This window comes from Egretta garzetta, unplaced genomic scaffold, assembly GCF_000687185.1.
Source record: "Egretta garzetta isolate BGI_Z169 unplaced genomic scaffold, ASM68718v1 scaffold284, whole genome shotgun sequence".
NCBI classification, from domain to species: Eukaryota; Metazoa; Chordata; class Aves; order Pelecaniformes; family Ardeidae; genus Egretta; species Egretta garzetta.
The window spans coordinates 323,413-337,589 of NW_009259498.1; the positions used below are offsets into that span (position 1 = coordinate 323,413).

General features: G+C 45.6%; 1 protein-coding gene across 3 annotated transcripts in view; it reads right to left on the minus strand.

The window, feature by feature from the left end:
• The window catches only part of LOC104125026 (BTG3 associated nuclear protein), a 309,443-nt gene that overhangs the window by 99,823 nt on the left and 195,443 nt on the right, over positions 1–14,177 (minus strand). For all 3 annotated transcript variants that reach the window (XR_004841820.1, XR_004841821.1, XR_004841819.1), the window contains one exon: positions 9,839–9,905. The gene's annotated coding sequence lies outside the window, so the exon portion shown is untranslated. Of the gene's footprint in view, positions 1–9,838; positions 9,906–14,177 lie in introns of those variants that run through there.

A 14,177-nucleotide genomic window follows, 5' to 3' on the forward strand; every position in this document is an offset into this window, starting at 1 on the left:
CAGTTGTTGCTGAGCAGGGCTCACACCAAGCAAGGACTTTTCAGCTTCCCAGGGGCTCAAGGAGCTGGGAGGGGGCACAGCCAGGATGGCTGACCCCAAACTGGCCCAAGGGGTCATATGACATACCATATGATATCATGCTCAGCATATAAAGCTGGGGGGACATCCAGAGTGATGGTATTTGTCTTCAGTTCCAGTCTCCATCTTCAACACATTACCTACACCTGTATTTGCTATACCAAGACCCTTCCACTTTCAGTTTTCTCCTAATTCAGGCACTGAGGGACCATGCTCCACATATTCTTTAACAAGAGAAACATGCCAAGTTCCCCAAACCTATTTGAATGCTTCCAATGCATTTGTGTTCACAAATATAACCTCTGAGCACCACCTTTAACCCAGGCCCCAAACTTCTACTTGGTTCCATCACCACTTTCTTTAAGAGATGGTCTTCTAAGAGACAGTCTTTTCTTTTAGGCCATACCAAGATCCCACAAGAGGTCTACATAAGAAATCATCATCTTCTGTTAAGCATCAGGTAGTTCTTCAGGGGCTTCCACATACAAAAATAAACATCAGAAGAGTTAAAAAAAAGCTGTGAACTTGAAAACAGGCCTTTCATGGGGCACTCAGTGGACCCACAGTCTCCATGACAAAGGACAAAGCATGAGAGAGAAAGAAGAGAACAGAGCTGCTGCTCATCAGAAGAACATGACCAGGACCAGCAATAAGCCAAGCCCTGAACAGGAGGTGCGATAACCCAGTGGTTACTGGTTTAGAGAGGATGCTCCTCATTACCAAAGCCGTCCTCTCTCCAGATCTGCCTACGGCAGCAGGCTCCACAGGAGCCCCGAGTTATCATAACACCAGGATTACCAAGGAGTACAGACAGGAGAAAAATAAGTGAAGCTCCTTCCAAAACAAACAGCCATAATTCAGTGTTTGAGACTTCACAAGTTACCTACTGAAAATAGTAGACGCTAGATCTTAATAAAGCATAGCTGCCTGGTTTGGATTTCACAGATGTTAAAAGTGTTCGCAATCTGGAATGAAACTAGGCTAATCTAAACCATAAATATGAACCATCATTTGGATTATATCTGTAACCCTCTGGTTCAATTCACAGCTCATTTTCCTAGAGTTTAACAAGCGACAAATAAACCTTAGAGAAAGAAAAAGAATTTTGTTAGTGTCTAGTGTAATCTACTATTAAATAAGTCCTCACACAAACTGTAATAAAATTGAATTTATTGTAGTTTGTAAAACGTGATTCTCCACCTTGATAATTAAAAAGATATTGTAATAAAAGTCTTTAGTCCTCGTGTGCCCACATTTGTTAAGATCTGATTCTTATCCAAGCAGAAGGATTATAAGAACCTGGAATCACTGTTATAGCCTTTGCGTGCAAATGTAATGTTAGAGGAGACAATTTTGATGTTACATCTGTAACAGGCAGGAAATTTAGAGCTCCAAGCCCTCAACAACCACCCGCATGCTGCTGGACCAGCCCAGACCCCCAGCAAGGGCACCAGGACATCATTCAATCACACTGCTTCCACCCCAAGACCTCTGCACCACTTCCAAAGTACGTAAACCCTTGGTCTGAACAGTGGGACTAGCACTGCTCTTCTGCTTTGGGTTCACTGGCAAGCTCAGAGTAGTCAAGTAGAAGGCAGAAGAGTCAGAGGTGCAGTATTGGACCTTCCAACCTGCAAGGTTAGCTAACACCCAGGATCTTCTTGCCCAGCTTCTGAGAGAAAGAGTCAAGAAGCTTCCCATTCAACTGAAAAATGTGCACACAAAGTCATTTTTCCCTGACTCCGGTAGAACAGGAGAGTTTCCTTGCAGACATTTCCACACCTACCTTCATAGCCAATACTCTGCCTGAGAGACCTCTCATTCTCTTGGCATCTTCTTGGGGCACAGCACCATTGCATCAGTGGACTTTTCCCAGCCCATTTGCCACTTCTGACACAGACAGACTGACACACCCACAAGCCAGTTGGGGTTCCAGCCCTGTACTTGCAGCCGTACTCAAGGAAAACCCTTCCAATTACCCTGAGTCAGTTTGGATTCGGGCTTTCTGCAAGGCCAGTGCTTTGAACCGTGCTTTCTGTTCCTGTTATCTTGGCCAAAAAGAAGTTTGATTGTTTTTCCCACCAAGCTGGTGCAAGAGGTGGTTCATATTCCTCTCACCACGAACGGAGGAGCTACCAAACTGATCAGGGGGACCACTCTGGACACTGCATCCCCATAAGCAGCGACTGATGCAAGAAGTCTGCTGGAAGCAAAGCGGGACCAAGCATGGGAAATGCCATCAGCTGCAACCGGATGGCCAGATCCTAAAGGGCGGATGCTGCACCTCACAGGCAGCCCCGCTGAACGGGACCCAGGGCTCCAGAGGCTCACCCACGTGGACAACTGCTCCAGCTTATGCAATTCCACACCCCTTATGACTTCCCTTGGCTGAATGCAGCATCCTGGATCCAAACATCGAATCTCAGCCATTGGAATAAGCTCAAAGGGAACCCGAATGCAAAATATAAATCCTTCTTCTAAACACATCACCCTTCCTGAAAATCAGGCAAACACACCCAATTCTAGAAAGTGCCCAAACTTCATGTTTATTTAACATGCGTTCCTCCACCTCTAAAAGATTAAATACATCTATAGCTAGACAAACACTCCCATAACACAGTGGGGAAAGGAAAAAAAAAAAAGGCAGACTACTCTCTCCTCCTACAGCAACAAAGTTTGGAGGCACTAGAGAAGCAGGGTTAAGCCTCATAAAAGGTTTAAGTCTTACCCCTAGGTTAATTATTCCTACATATGTTCAGAAAGCAAGCACCCCCCAAGCCAAGTTGATCCCCAGCACAGGTTCTTCTGTGCCAGCACTTCGCCCACTGCAGCATGAGGTATGCACAGCACACAGTCATGTCCGAAGCATCATGCCATGAAATTGTAGGTGCCTTCATTATAGCACCAGTCAAAAAGCACTCCAGCATGGCTAATCCACGTGCCAGCATTAGACACACCAGTCCGTCATTAAGTCTATATGTTCATATCTAGCCATATATAAAAATAACATCTTGCTATAAAGCACCAAAGAGCTTTAGGCTGGATAACTTTACTAAGTCCCTGTAGAAAGAGAAGACAGCCTGTTAGCTAACTGAAAGAGGTGCCAGGAGTAAAAGACAATAGGTGGAGACAGAAGAACACAAGGACCATCACTACCATACAGGACTGCAATTCTACAGAGCTCAACCAGCAAAGTGACTGGAGTTTTGCACAGCAACGGGCCAGGGCTGGAAGAAAGATCATGCTAAGAGCAGCACAGGAGAGAGCACACGGGTTCCTCATCATTTGTAGAGTCTATGGCAAACCGAGGACTTCAACTCCACTGTGCATTTGAAATGGTCCCCCCATGGTGATAAACAACAATAAAAAAAACCCCAAATCCCAGCAACACACAATACACTTATTAATGCTCAACCTTTTCTTTTGGGACTATTCTGAAATTGCATTCTACACCTTAATCTCCAGTTTCTGGCACCGGAGCACAGTTGCTGTCATCTGCACGCACACCACTAGAATCCACGCTACCTTCAGCAGGCGAGCCAGGAAAATAGGTGAAATCTTTAGGCTTTTTTTCCCCCCCTCCTAGAATAAATTTGTTAATTCAATGTACTGAACTAACTAGTATAAAGGAAGTGCTCATTCATTTAGATATTTTGAAATACCAGTACACAAAAGCCTCTCCCAGCGTTTTGTGGCACGATGGCTGTAGAAAAAAAAAAAAAACACCAAAAAAAACCCCAAAGCAACATGCGGCAACAGGTCAGGCTTGCTTGCTTACTGATGCTCCAAAAACTATGGCTGGTTTGGAAAAGGATTTATCACCTCCGGTTCGTCTCTGCGCTGCACACGAGAGGGCACTGTTCTGTAGGCTCAAGGGCTAAAGCAGCACAAATTAATCATGTGCTGCAGACGAAAATCGTTGTGCTAGCGCCAAGCAATTAGACCTTCTCTGGAGAATTAACTGTGGAGCTGGAAGCAAACCCGCCAATTAAATCAGCATCTCCAAACACCTTCGGTGATCCTGCACTTCAGTGACCAGCATTACCCATTTTTATTTTTTAATGCAGAAAAAGCAGGAAAATCAAGCCACTTATCTTACCACAGTTATTAACATTATCATTTTCCAGCCATTACAAGACTGGAGCTACCTCCACGCAGGACACAACCCCTTTTTGTTGCAGGTATTTGTATGGCAGAAACCAGGGGTAACGGGGGCTACACAGAGCACAAAGACCTTCAGAAGGCTCACAGGTCCAACCCAGGCTGGATAAAGCCATTTGAATTTAGCTGAGTATTTAAGGTTTAAGCAAACGGATCCAAAAATTCTCTGCCTAAATCTAATGGTAAAGTAAGTGGTTCGAAATCAGAGCAGCACTGTAGCGCCTCGAACTTGTACGTCAGGTAGGAAATAGGTGCCGACGCTTCAGGTACCTTGGTCTACTACGAAGTGGACGCAGAAGAAACAGAAGGGACAGAAGCAGGGCTCTAGCCAAAAAAGCAGGCAGGTGTAAGGAAGGTTGGAAAGCACACAGAGCTGCAGCTGCTCGACACTAAACGCTGCTGAAATCTGTTCATTTTAGTAAAATCATTCCAGATTTACCTTGCCACGGACCACAGAGGCCACGTTTTGCTTTCGGCCCCAGACTGATGCCCTTCCATTACCTGCTGCATTTCTGCCTTGTTCTCTGCCCTCCAAGCACAAAAGCACAGCATTCATTATAGCTTCCCCCCTTCCCCTGTAACCCACCCCCCCAACAAAATTAAACAGAAAAGGGTATTTTATTATTTAAAACCATCATCCACCTCCTGTCAAGTCCCGGCTTTAGGCTTCTGTATTTCTCTTGCAGCACGCGTTGACAGATGCCACATTCCGCTATCAGTTCATTTGGTATAAAAGGAAACGTACGCACAGCTTCTCTGAAGACAATAATGTTCCTACCGAGGAACCAATGCCTCCATATCAGATTGCCTGCACCCCAGAGCATTTTATTTCCCTCCCATTCACATTTTTGCTTCCAAAATCTTTAGGTAACTGGCCAAAGAACATACCAGTCTAGTCATCCTGTCTGGTTTTCGTGTGCTTTTTCTTCTTTCTGTGCTAGAGGATCAAGCGAGTGCCACATCAGATGAAGGGTGGCACGGTTGGCATTGGGCGCCCCAACCCCGTGGCCACCCAGCCATGGCAGGGGGCACAGCCCGGCCCCGCCACCCTGGTGACCACAGCCAGCTCAGCACAGCCCGATGACCCACGTACCACCAAAGGGACCTCACGGTGGAATGCACGCTGTAGAAAGCCTCTGGATTAGAGGCATCTGGCAAGTGCCAAGTCGATCATCAAATGGAGCCTTTTCTTAAATGAAATAACCTGAAGATGTTCTCAGTTCAGCAGTGTTGCATGTTACCCGGGACAGAGCACACTCCTGGAACAAAAACCTTTTGTCCTTAGGTAGCCTGTGAACTTCCTGAACTCATCCAAGCCTACAAATCAGGAGTTCATCTCCTCATGCCACACTGAGGGGATATTCATGTCTCCCTTGCCAATGCTCTCTATTACTAAGGAGTCATTATATCATCATCTGTATTTCAAAAAGACGTTTCAAACATCTGGTTAGCTTTAAATGCACAAAACCACATGCACGCACCAGGATTTTTCACGTTAATCTGCTTCTCCCGTGGTTATGAGAGAACCCAAGAGCAGATGAACCTCAATGACTCCTGATCGATGATGGACGTTGTGTTTACATTTCAGCTGACAACACGAAGGTATTTCCTCTCCAGCTGCAGCCAGACAACAACAACAAGAGATCGAACACATCACCAAACCCCCTAATCACGAGCCTCGGACTCGGAGCCCGCTGCCTCCAGGCCACATGAGCTACAGAGGTAATAACGCAGCAACAAATACACGGCATCCTTCGTCCATATTCCAAAGGGATGCAGATGGATAACATTATTTTACCTATTGCTTAGAGGCACTTACCTCTGGTCTGGAAACCATTTAACACAATGGAGATAATTAAACTTGCTTACTCAAGTCTACGATAATAGAAGCTAAATGGAATTTGACTGAAAGGCAGAGATGGGCACATTGCAGCCTGCAAAAATGCTCTGCTCTTTTTAGGGGCTCCTGGGAGCAGAGCATCACTGGGATCAGTCCCCCAGCTTCATCACAACTTAGCGTAGCACAGGATCAGAACAAGAAATCATCATGAGTCACGTATCTAACCTGAAAATATTTTTTCCTGGGTTTGCTACAGAAAGCCTAAAATATTTGCTTCCCCCAAATGAAGCATTTATTTTGGTAAATGACTCAATGGGGTTGGTGGGTGGGGGATTTGTTATTGCTCTCTGCCTCATCAGAACTCTCTTCTGATGGAAGACTGGGAACGTGACAAATGAAACGGTATCTACAGAGATGCCTCAAGAATCAGACAGAAACAGAATTAAGGAAAAACATGCCCCGAGTTTCCCTTGCCTTGACAAAACCCATTTGCCTGGGCTTTAGAGCTCCTGGAACAAGGCATAAAACTGCCCTCAATTTCAAAAATTCATTCTGTAAAGACACGTAAAGATACCCAACAACTGTTTTACTTGACCCGTCTTTCATCTAAGTATTATTTTCTGTGATCACCAATGAGACAAAACCTCCAAGGCTATAGAGCTGGTAACGAGCATTACCCCAAGTGCTTCAGCTCCTCTGATGAGCGTACCAAGGAGACAAGGTGGGCTGAGCCCACGCTGCTTGTTCCAGCCAACAAGGACATCACCACAGTTGCAAGTCTCAATCTCTCCATTTAATCTCAAGGAACGCCAGTCCTTTCCACTAGAATACAACAGGATTTTCAAATGCATTTATTCATAAAGCTTTGAGTCCTGAAGGGACCATGATATCATCTGTTCTGACCTCCTGCATCACCCCAACCATTACATTTCACCCACTCACCCGGCTGTATAAAGCCCAAGAGCTAAAGCCCTACAATTAAAGCTTCATTTGGGTCCTGGCAAGAGCACCCCTCGCATGCACACAAGCTTGATTTGACAAGCACCAGGAGACAGCAAATCCTCTGTGGCATTCACACTCAGAAATACGTGCTTTGTATCCAAGAGCGAACGGGTTGGGTTTTAGCTTCCAGCTAGGATTCGCGCTATATCTTTTCCTTTTGTTTCCAAAGTCTCTCTCAAAACGATCCCAGTGCACAAATATCAAGTCCCTTTCTATATGTATAAAAGTTCAGTAGATTAAGAGCTTTTAAATATCTTGCTTCCCCCAGCTCCCAAATCATTTTTCTAGCCCTTTTCCACGTTGACTTCCATTTGTTGGCATCCTTTTGAAGAGAGGAAAAAAAAACCAAACCAAAAAAACCCAAACCCACACGGTTTGGTGGGGTAACACACGGCTCTCCTGCATACACATCCCAGCACCACGCTAGCCTTTTTTTATTTTTGCCAGCCTGGCACACTGGGAGCTCATTCTGCCCTTCACAAAGGCATTTATTTCTGCAGCACAGGCGGCAGCGCCGTCGGCACAGCTTGCCTGCCTCCTTCCCAGCTGCGGAGCCATGTCTGCATCAAAGCCTGTTTTATTTCCATGAGCTGAGCTTACCAAGCTTTCCAGACCGCACGGCATTGCTGCTTTAGTCACCGCTGCGCACTTCCCAGCCAAAGCGCGAGCGACGCAAAAGCTTCATCAGCAGTAATTTTACCATGACTTTAGGTCGCTGATGAGACGACGGAATAAGAGCGCACTGAGCTCCACAAAGCCGGGCTCACAACCTCTCTTATTTCACGAGGGCTCCCCGATGCTGACTGTTTTTTCAGATGTATCAGCCAATTCTTAATCCATTTGGTGTGTGCACGTTATGTGGTAAAATACTAATTGCTTTTGAAGGGTTGGATGTGTATCTGAAGAAAAAAACCCATCCAACTTTATTTCAGCTACCTTTGTCAACCAAATCCTTAAAGGAAAAGGCAACTTTCGTTCGACAGTTGACCTCCGTTTAAAGCGTCCCCCAAACCCCACACTTGTCTACAGAACCACAACTGGAACAGTTTGTTAGTGCTTTAGTCTCCACTATGGGAAAACTCACAGGGCAACAGCACAAGCAATCAAGTAGCAATAGTTTATTCAGTTGTGGAGCCCAATCTATCCAAGTATCAAAGGCAACAGCTGCTTTTCCCAGTGCTTTGCAAGGAGAGAAGCAGAAAACCAGATAAAAGTATCCATCGGTGCAAAGCACTCAGAGCAGAGAATTTGGGACTCCCAGGAGACCATCATCATTCAGCAACAGCTCTCCAGAAGCACAGGCATTAACTGGTAATTGCTTCAAGAACGCTCAAAACCAAAAGGTAAATACAGCCTTCGCGTTTCCCTAACATTGGTCAAATAACGCTCGGTCCATTTATCCGGCAAATGCAGCTCTTGGTTTAAGTCCTAACAATCTATACACAGACTCTTGATTCTTCCCCAAAATTCCTCCAGCCTTTAGCTCTCATGAATAGCCTAAACAGGCAACCTGGAGTTGCTACAGACAGAAACGAGTCGCTACGAGCCTGGGCTACCGGTGCCACTCAATCAACCCAGGCTAGATGCTTTCATTCCCATCCCAGACTGGGCGACCAAAGGCTTAGACAAATGACAAGTCTTCCCAGTTGCCCACCAAACAGCTATAAACATTCAACAAGTCTCTTTGGTGACTAATCGGAAGAGAATTCGCAAGTGGCCGTGCGAGTGCTTTCGACGTGGATTCTCTTGTGAATATTTATTCGCACAAGTATGCAACACGATGTTGCTTTCCCACAAGTGTTCTTGCCAATGCAATTTTTGCTCATCTGAAGCGGTTGGGGAATAAACAAAGAAGTGTGGTCAAAGAATACCAGAGCAGATCAGCGAATTCTAGATGGAAAAAATATTCACGGAGGATGATCCCAGCCGTGTGACGGGGAATGGCTCAGTGCCTAGGCACTACATCATTTTCCCTGTGCAGGGCGAGAGGGCAGATTTGACTCACTTTCTTCTCCCCTCTCTACTTTTGCAGCCGGATGCTCATTTCCAAGCGGAAATAGAGGTAACGTATAGTAGTAAATACCAATAAGAAAACATATGAAAGCTATCACGTAAATGGGTGAAGCAGTTCACACACGTTAATCGCCAGAACTCAGCATTGCCTTGGGCTCTGCGGTCATCAGAGCATGCCATAACTTCAACGCAATGAAAAGGGGCTGGGGATCAGTCTGACAAAAATATTCAAGTATTTCAGACACTTCAGAAATGCGGGATGTCTCAGGTCACACATGGGGCTTTTCCTCCTGACATGCTCCATCTGTGATAAGAAACAGCTGGGAAGTCGATCCCCTTTCACAGGCGGAGTACTCACGGTTGTGAGAGTGCAACCGAAACGAGCCCGGACACCGAGGTCCTTATCTCGCCCTAATCGCGTGCTCCTTAAGCGACTGGAAAGAAACATTCTGGTTTTTGCAAGGCTTCCACGTACCATTCGATTCCCTCTGAACACCAACAATATCCAGTCCGTTTCCAAGAGCCCCATCACCCCCCCCATTTCCATGAGCAATCCATCTTCTTGCAATTAAAAAAAAAATTTGGGATGCCAGCAGGAGGGGGGCAAAATACGGAGCCCAATCTCCTGAAGGGCAGATTAAAATCCAAACACAGTATCATTGGAGCATAAAGACCTCTCTGAAGCAGCTTTAAATGGAAAGATAGCACAGACAGCAGAAACATGCAGTGAAAGAAAAGAAGTACCTGGTGCAGATGTTCGGGAGATGAATTCACACAGGAGAGGATCAGTGTGTTGAATCAATAATCCTGCCTGGAAAAAGAGAGGGAAGAGTCATCAATACTTTTTCAAAATGTAAAGATCTTCCATAATTGAACAAAATAAAGATCATGCAACTCGATAAAACTTTCACCACTTATTAAGCACACTTATTCATTAAGAAGTAGACACCTTGGGTTTGGGTTTTCTTTACACCATGAACGTTTTTCTGTCCTGTAAAAGAACTTACAATATTTGTTATAATATATATAGAGTTATATATATATATTATATATATATAATATATATAGAGTTATATATATATATATTATATATATATAATATATATAGAATATTTGTTATTCAGCCACCTTCTACCCTCCAAAGATATTTTGTCCTAAACATAAAATGCTTGGAAGAAATATCCAAAATAGTCTTAAAAAAACCCCTTGCAATGCAGAAGGTTCATAAAGAGGCTTCTTCAGCAGCTTGTTCCTTTGTGTCAGTTTGAAGCCTATCAGGCATTTTCTCAGTAGCACAAACATTAGCAACCACCATGCATCCCATCTGCTCCATATAGGTTTGCAAAAAACTTCATGAAAGACTAGGGTTTTTTTTAAATTTTGTTTTAATCATCTCAGCATTTAGAAAACCCTCACAAAATACTTAAACCTAAAGCTTTAGGGACAGGGCTGGGATTTCCATTACCAGCTTCCTCCATCAGCATAACTGGCTTAACATTAGAGGTTAACAAGGTTCAAAATCCAAATGCCACTAAAAGCCATGCAAGCTCCTAACCCTTTGAGACAAGACCTGGCTTTTCTTGCCTCTAAAGTGAGCAGACACAAGAGGCAGCCTCCAGTCCCAGGAAAAGAGCTGCTCGGCACCAGGACAAGGTGTGCTTATCCCAGTGCTGCTCCCCAAAGCCCACACTGCCAGCTCGTGTTGTTTTACCCACAGGTCTCCAAACACTTGATGCATCTCAACACCCAAAGCCTTGCACGTCAGCAAAAATTTCTGCTATGCCATTAAAATTAAAATTAAATAATAAGTCCCAAGCCACTGCAGCTGCAGAGAAAACCAGAACACGGGCATTGATTTTACCCGGAACCACGGCTGTCAGAAAGCAAGCTGGAATACCCCTACATGTATTTATTTATTATAAATTTCATGATTTGGAGCAACAGACTCAGGGTTTCTAAGTGTGCAGGGTTGGCAGAGCTGCAAATCCTTTTGACTCATAACGTTCGCAGGGGAATCCCCAACTGGCCTGGGCTCCCCACCCACTCGGGGAGTGCTGATGCAAAGGCAGCTTTTACCCGGTCCATAAACATGCCTGGAAGAGAACGGGCCTCCCCATTCATTATGGCCATCAGAGAGTTCTTTGTCAGCGTATCTATGGCAAAGCTATTGCACAATAAACAACATGAAGTGTCCCATTAAAATACGGCCAGTGTTTTGAAATCATACAAAGAATGCTGAAAAGATAAATATTTATGGGGTTTGATGAACTGCAGGACCGTGCTAATGAAGTCAAGACTTCAGAAATGTGCTTGGACTGTCCTTTACCCAAATGAGTAAGGCTTCATTGTAAATATTGCTATTCAAAGAAAGAATTTATACGCTGGCTCAATGGCAGAGGGCATACACATGGTAGATCAAAGGCGGGTAGTGGAATCTTCTAATTGAACTACAGCAAGAAATACCAAACCAACCACCCTAACCATTTCCTCCTCCTCGGCGTCACTCGGCCAGCAGCAATAAGGTGCGGTGCTATCATCGGCGCACACACACAGACCAACATCTGAACTGGGGCCAAGCCCAACGAGCAGCACATTCCTTTCTGCTCCATTCCCCAGGTTCAGGTGCCGCTCAGGATGCGGACATCGAGGAAAGCCCTTTCGGGAAGGCAAGATGGCAGCCGCAGAGGTTACAGGAGTCAAGCTAAGGAAACCCTCCTGCGTTCAGCAGCCAGGGATACCCCTCTTGACCCCGAGATGGTTCAGATCCACAAGATCGCAATAACTCGCCTGATTTCTAATCTCTGTTTAAGGATGGGGAGGCCAGCAGCATTGGGAAGCCAACCCCTCCAACGCTCCGAAAGCGCCGTGAGATTCTGCGGCACCAGAGTTGCAACTGCAAAGCAGCCCCGCGTCTCAGCTCCTCTCCTTGCCGCCAGTTCACAGGCTGGACTCTTTCACAGACATCCTGCTTTTCCCACCCTGTAAAATGCTATTCCAGAAATTCCATATAAACGCCTTTCACATTGCATTACATTCCCCCGGCAAAAATAAGTCAGATAAGAAACGACTGCCTGGGAGTGTTATGATCATACTTTTAACACATCCGAACTTCAAAGAGACCAGAGAAAAACTGCTCGTGCCAGCAAATACCTGCTACAGCCCCTACCTCCAGTGTCTTTCAGGTGTCTGATAATCAAGTTATGCCACGAAACACGTGCAAATTAATGGATTCCCCAACCATTCTTATGCAGCTGATAAGCTTCTTAACACCACCGACCTCCTAAACCCCCAAAACGATCCACGAGCAAGATTAAAAAAAGAAAAAAAAACCCCACATATGGTAGCATGTTTGAGCACAATGGTTTTAAAAGGAAATAAAAGCTCTCGGTAGACTCCACATCCTCCAAATCCATTCTGCGAACAGATAAAAGCCACATTGTAGTTGAGCCTCCACCTAAACAGCTAAAGCGAAATCTAGGTCAGCGCGCTCTCCTAGGAGCTGATATATTAATCAGGGGCGCTTCCAAAGGGGTTTTTGACTAATGCAGTGTTTTTATATAGGAACTGGCAGCCACCACCTTTTGCAACTCAATACTCTCTCAAAGGCTCAAAGAGCCAAAAGTTACACTCAAAAAGTGCTTTTAAGCTGGCTGGAAAAAAAACAAGGCTGGCTTTGCCCTTATTCAAAGAAAAGCAAAAAAAAAAAACAAAAAAACAAGTTACACTATGCATTGGTATCAGCAGCTCCAACATAGCTCTCCCAACAGGAGAGGTGTCCTCTCCTCGCAGGTGATGACAACCCCTTTGCTCGAGGTCTCACAGTAGGTGGGATCCTGCAGACCCCAGAGCGCAGCCACCAAACCGGGACCCCCATCTCTGCCGTAAGCTGCTGGCACCCAAAGTTTGCACCGTAACTACCTAAAGAAGGAGCCAGCCCCAGGAGGTTTTCAGTGGCGCTGGATTTAAGCAGCAGCATCTTTGCTGGCTGGAAATGAAGTTTCTCATCCCAGTTCTTTGGGGCTAGGACTCAGGACATGGTTCCTCCTGGCTGCGTGGAAAGAACTTCACATTTTCTGCCCAAACAGTCCACAGAGATGCGTATTAGTTCCGGCAATATTTGGTGGAAAAGAATCTGAGGTCCAGCGTGAGCCATTTGCTGCCTCCAGAGAGATGGAGAGAGGCAAACTGGTGGGAGGGGGAGCCTTTTCTATCCAAACCCAAATGTTTTGTCTCCATTCCATTCAGCAGAAAGAAAATAATGAGAAAATCCTCGATCTAAAAGGTCTTGTTTTCATTCCTTCGGGGAACTAAACCACATTTTAAACCTCTATGTTTGTACAAAGTAGACTTTTGTTTTCTGGTCCTTTATAACTCTCACTCTCTCGTCAGCTCCCGCTGCCGAGGCGCAGGTGACACTGCCGGACAGGGGAGTCCCTGGCACGCGGAAGCCACCGCAAGGGAGCCCAGAGCCGGGAATGCTATTTCTCCTTGGCCATCCAGCCACAAGGATGAGTTACCTTCTTCCCACAAGGACATAAAAAGCTCTTACTATAAAGATGACTCCCATGGGGGGTTTTTTTTTGGCCTCTATAAAGAGAAAAAAAAATTGAAAGCTAACCTTGCCCCTCTCCCCACAGCATCACCTTACAAAATCAGGATCCAGCTCTGTCCCATCTGAGCTTTCCACCCTCTTCCCTCTCCCTCAAATCCAGCCCCAAGATGCAGGTCTTGACCCCAGCTGAGCTCCTGCTCACACCATAGCACAGCAGACCCAGGTCAGAGAAAGGCAAGAAAATGGGGGGTGGAGGGGGGAAAAAACGACATCATTACCCAATTTCAGCAATTTCTCAGCAGCTGGGTGTGCAGATTTGGGCCCCAATTCTGCCTTCCCAGGCCTGGACAGGGCCATCTCCCCACGCTGCCTGGTGGCACATGCCCTTCACACCTGCATTTTGATTCTGCTTAGGCAAAGCCAACAACTTCCAGGGATTTCCTTGGTCAACGCTGGCTTTGTCGCATGCCAAGAAGCAGCTAAAAATCCGTTTCCTTCAGCGCACACCAACGCCTGGACCAAACAGGCAGG